The sequence below is a fragment of the Phyllobates terribilis genome, unplaced genomic scaffold (genome assembly GCF_046119375.1).
Source record: "Phyllobates terribilis strain yellow unplaced genomic scaffold, ASM4611937v1 Scaffold_1__5_contigs__length_1240528914, whole genome shotgun sequence".
NCBI lineage: Eukaryota > Metazoa > Chordata > Amphibia > Anura > Dendrobatidae > Phyllobates > Phyllobates terribilis.
Window position 1 is genome coordinate 242007939 of NW_027362761.1, and position 6000 is coordinate 242013938.

The window sequence follows — 6000 nt, forward strand, 5'->3', positions numbered from 1 at the left end:
GTCGTCATGGCAACATCCTGGAAGCCACGGCATTCAGCGCTGGAAGCCGGAAGAGGAGGTGAGTATCTGTGATCACCTCCCCTTGCCTCCGCAATGCTGCGATCGGCTGCGATCGGCTGTGACCGCTCCCTGCACATAGTACCGGGTGTCAGCTGTGACAATCAGCTGACACCCGGCGGCGATCGCGCCCGCACAGCCTGTGTGCGCGCGCGATCGCCATGACGTACTAATACGGGTCTGGCTCTTAAGTCCCAGGGCACAGACGCGTATTAGTACGTCAAATGTTGTTAAGGGGTTAAAATAGGGGGGGCCCCACGTCATTTTTTTTGGGGTCCCCCATTTTAATAGCTAGTAAAGGCTAGGTATTCGGCTGGGGGCTGATATTAATAGCCTGGGAAGCTCCGTGGGTATTGCCCCCTTCCCAGGCTTCAAACATCTGCCCCAGCCGTCTGCTTAACATCCGCTAGAGACTAAAATTACGGGGAACCCCACGCCGATTTTTTATTTAATAAATCCTTTATTTTAACACTAAATGACAAGTACAATAACCAACACTGTCACTGTACTTATTATATATGTGACTGACATGTTTCTATCTAATCTATGTGTGATGCTCTATTCTTTCTGTTCTAAATTGTCAGGTACCGGTGTATGCCGCTGATGAATTGCCGGCTTTTCATGTTTCACTGTGAGCACTGTTCCCATCGATTTGGGCAATCACTGTAATTCCACAACCACCATGGCTGTGACATTACAGTGAGTGGCAGACAATCCCTGCATGATTGGTGCTCTAAATGTTATGATCTGCAACATAAACTAGGGAAAGATGGGGAGAGCTGTCCCTACAGTAAGACTAAGCTGAGTCCCTGCGTTGTAGCGGGCAACCTGTTCCTTATGAACAGACCCGCCTTCGTCTTCGGCTAGTCTGAACGGAGACCTATAGAGAAAGGTACGGGTCCCTAAAAGAACTAAGGACTGGGACAAAAATGGGACACCTCCTAACAGAAGTTGTTGCAGAGCAAAAGATAAACTGACAAAAGTACTAGAGGTCCCAGAGGACCAAGCAAACTAGAGATAGATAGCCACAAAAGCACCTGGCTAGAGAGACAGGCAAAACAACACTGAAGTCCAGCAAAGCCAGAAGGGCGGAGCTGGAATATATAGGAAGATGGTCACGTGACCGCAAAACACAAGATAGTAACAAAAACAAACAGGTGGGTTCTAACACTAAATAGCGCCAAACATGCAGGACGGGGACCCGAGCTCCCGCCCGAGCATCGCGCAAGTACTCGGCGAGCTCCAAGCACCTCGAGTACTGAGATGCTCGGGCGATTACCGTGCAGTGGCGAGCATGCTCGCTCATCACTAATTAACAGTATTACTGTGAAAAAATCCAGTTACGCTTTTGGTGCACGAACAGTTATCAAACATAACCTCGAATAGCCGTATTATTTGCAAATCGTTCGAGTTCGTCGAAAGGCTCGAGCACCGCCCAAAACAGCTCGAATTTGAGATTGGCGAACAGTTCGAGTCGAACACCGCTCATCTCTACATATGTGAGTGTGGGGTGAGAAGAACATATGATGAACTCTGAGTGGGGGGAAGGGAGAGCATATGATGAACTGGAAGAGCATATGATGAACTGTGAGTGGAGGGTGGGGAGAGCACATGATGAAATTGGAGTGTGGGGTGGGGAGAGCATATGATGAACTGGGATTGGGGGGTGCGGAGAGCACATAATTAACTGGGAGTGAAGGGTGGGGAGAGCACATCATGAATTGGGAGTGGGGGGTAGGGAGAGCATATCATGAACTGGGAGAGGGGGGAGGGTAGAGCATATGATGAACTGGGAGTGGGGGGGTGAGGAGAGCATATGATGAACTGGGAGCGGGGAGAGAACATGATGAAATTGGAGTGTGGGGTGGGGAGAGCATATGATGAACTGGGATTAGGGGTGGGAAGAGCATATAATGAACTGGAAGTGGGGGGTGAGGAGAGCATATGATAAACTGGGAGTAGGGGGTGGAGAGAGAACATGATGAACTGGGAGAGGGGGGTGGGGAGAGCATATGATAAACGGGGAGAGCATATGATGAACTGGGAGTGGGGGATGGGGAGAGCATATAATGAATTGGGAGTGGGGGGGAGAGCAAATATATTTGAAATGGTGGGTTGCATAATAAATAATTATTAGTGATGAGCGAGCATTAAAATGCTCTGGTGTTTGTTGCTCGGGTCGACCCGAGCAACGAGCCTAATGTAAGTCTATGGGAAACTTGAGCATTTTTCGGGCGCCCCCCCCCCCGGAGGTCTGCAGGGGGCCTAAAAATTGCCCAAATCGATGGGATCAGTGCTGAAATGACATGGGAACAGCATGGGGAAGACCCCTGGAAGCATCTCTGACTCCCAGGTCACTGCTGTGAACAATGTCAGAGTATTACGACACTTTTACGGACTCACAATAAAACATACAAAAACAAAACTAAAATGGATTTTCCTTGGAAAAAATGTTAAAGAACATTCTTTCCAGAGTAATGACTTGCATCGAAGGCAAAATAAATAACCCCCCCAAAAAAATGATCCACCATACCTTGGGCTATGTTCACACATAGCGTCTTTGATGCAATTTTGCACTTTTGCATTGCTTTCAACAGTGAAAAACACATTTACCGGTAAATGTAATTTTAATATTTTACTACCTTATCTGGCCATGTGGTGTGTGAGACATGATCAGACACATCCATACAGTGCTGAAAAGACATGGGAACAGCATGGGGAAGACCCCTGGAAGTATCTCTAACTTCCAGGTCACTGCCTAAAACTGTGGTCATCAGACGTGATCCTATATTACTGCAGCAATAGTACATACGTTTTTTGGCAACGTGACAAATATTAAACTCCATTTAAAATAGGCAAGTCGCGTGGCAAGGGACATGGAAGTGGACGTAATGGTGATGGTGCATGCAGAGGCCAAGGCCGTGGGCAAGATGAAACTGCCTGCTGAGGGAGCCCAACAAGCACCCACATCATGTCGACCTAGCTTCCTGTCCCACTTGCTAGGGGGCCACAGAATACCACTCTTGAAGCCGGACCAGTGTGAAAAGGTTATTGGTTGGATAGCAGATAAATAAATAATGCTTCCAGTCAGTTTGCAACCACCACCATTAACCTGTCTTCCACATGGTCCAATCTTAGTAGCCATGAGTCTGGACCACATTATTACTATTACTATAGCACCATTTATTCCATGGCGCTTTACATGTGAAAAAGGGGTATACCTAGCAAAAACAATTACAATAATCTTGAAGAAAAAAGTGACGGTGACTGGTACAGAAGGAGAGGGGACCCTGCCCGCGAGAGCTCACAGTCTACAAGGGATGGGTGGGGATACAGTAAGGGAGGGTAAAGATGGTCATGCAGCTGTATTTTGGAGCGGTGGTTACTGCAGGTTAAAGGCTTGTCAAAAGAGGTAGGCCTTCGGGTTCCTTTTGAAGATTTCCATGGTAGGCGAGAGCCTGATATGTTGGGGTAGAGAGTTCCAGAGTAGGGGGGATGCACAGGAGAAATCTTGTATGCAATTGTGTGAAGAGGAGATAAGAGGGGAGTAGAGAATAGAGATGAGCGTTGTTCGACTCGAACTGTTCGCCAATCTCAAATTCGAGCTGTTTTGGGCGGTGTTCGAGCCGTTCGGCGAACACGAACGATTTGAGAAAAATTCGGCTGTTCGAGGTTATGTTCGATAACTGTTCGTGCACCAAAATCATAACTGGATTTTTTCTCAGTAATGATGAAAATTAATGTTAATACGCAGTTTGAGTGTACAGCGGGGTGGGGGGAGGGGCAGGGGATGGATCTCTGCAGGAATAATGAAGATCTCCATTTTTTTTTCTCTTTCCCGCATTTACAGTGGGGAGGTGCAATCTGTCAGCCTATCAGCAGCGCACACACGGAGCGAAGTGCTTTTTTTCACACAAGCAAGGGCATGTGTCATTGGCAGTGTATGTCACATGTCCTTGCCCTATAAGACCAAGCCATTTTCCCCGTCGCCACCATTTTCTCACTGCTGCAGCTGCGTGTTAGACGGCACCGCTGTTGCTGTGTGCGCTATACCTTGTTAATTTCAAGCCAATTTTTGCACAAATCTACAGATAGCTTTGGAGTAGGGAATAGTTGTGATTGCAGTCCTTTTAAGGACTAGGTTACAGCATTTCCTACGACTTTTATCAGGCAGGTCTGTGCTCTTAAATAGATTGTGGGAGTAAAGACTAATTGTAATTGCAGTCCTTTTCAGGACTAGGTTACATCAGTTCCTATCAGTTTTTGCCAGGCAGGTCTGTGCCAGTGCTGTGCAAGTTTTTTTCACAGCATTTGGCTGAATCTAGCAAAGCTAATCCTTTTTGGCCTATTGCAGAGTGTGTTAGTCAGTGGAGTAGCCTATCTGTGTTGCAAGATATACCACCTGTGTATAGAATACCAATTTTTTTACTGCACCTAGTGAAGTAAAATCTTTTGGGCATAGCATCATTCTATTAGTCCATCTATACTGACCTCCATCAGGTTGCAAATTGAATATAATTTTTTTCTGCATCTAGCTCTGAAAAAATATTTGGGCTTCTAGCAGTGTGTGGGACTTGTTCTATTAGTCCATCTATACTGACCTCCATCAGGTTGCAAACTGAATATAATTTTTTTCTGCATCTAGCTCTGAAAAAATATTTGGGCTTCTAGCAGTGTGTGGGACTTGTTCTATTAGTCCATCTATACTGACCTCCATCAGGTTGCAAACTGAATATAATTTTTTTCTGCATCTAGCTCTTAAAAAATATTTGGCCTTCTAGCAGTGTGTGGGACTTGTTCTATTAGTCCATCTATACTGACCTCCATCACGCTGCAAATTCAAAATAATTTTTTGTCTGCATCTAGCTCTGAAAAAATATTTGGCCTTCTAGCTGTGTGTGGGACTTTCTCTATTAGTCCATCTATACTGACCTCCATCAGGTTGCAAATTAAAAATAATTTTTATCTGCATCTACCTCTGAAAAAATATTTGGCCTTCTAGCTGTGTGTGGGACTTGTTCTATTAGTCCATCTATACTGACCTCCATCAGGTTGCAAACTGAATATAATTTTTTTCTGCATCTAGCTCTGAAAAAATATTTGGCCTTCTAGCAGTGTGTGGGACTTTCTCTATTAGTCCATCTATACTGACCTCCATCAGGTTGCAAATTAAAAATAATTTTTATCTGCATCTAGCTCTGAAAAAATATTTGGCCTTCTAGCAGTGTGTGGGACTTTCTCTATTAGTCCATCTATACTGACCTCCATCAGGTTGCAAATTAAAAATATTTTTTTGTCTGCATCTAGCTCTGAAAAAATATTTGGCCTTCTAGCAGTGTGTGGGACTTTCTCTATTAGTCCATCTATACTGACCTCCATCAGGTTGCAAATTCAAAATAATTTTTATCTGCATCTAGCTCTGAAAAAATATTTGGCCTTCTAGCAGTGTGTGGGACTTTCTCTATTAGTCCATCTATACTGACCTCCATCAGGTTGCAAATTAAAAATAATTTTTTGTCTGCATCTAGCTCTGAAAAAATATTTGGCCTTCTAGCAGTGTGTGGGACTTTCTCTATTAGTCCATCTATACTGACCTCCATCAGGCTGCAAATTAAAAATAATTTTTATCTGCATCTACCTCTGAAAAAATATTTGGCCTTCTAGCTGTGTGCGGGACTTGTTCTATTAGTCCATCTATACTGACCTCCATCAGGTTGCAAACTGAATATATTTTTTTCTGCATCTACCTCTGAAAAAATATTTGGCCTTCTAGCAGTGTATGGGACTTTCTCTATTAGTCCATCTATATTGACCTCCATCAGGTTGCAAATTAAAAATAATTTATATCTGCATCTAGCTCTGAAAAAATATTTGGCCTTCTAGCAGTGTGTGGGACTTTCTCTATTAGTCCATCTATACTGACCTCCATCAGGTTGCAAACTG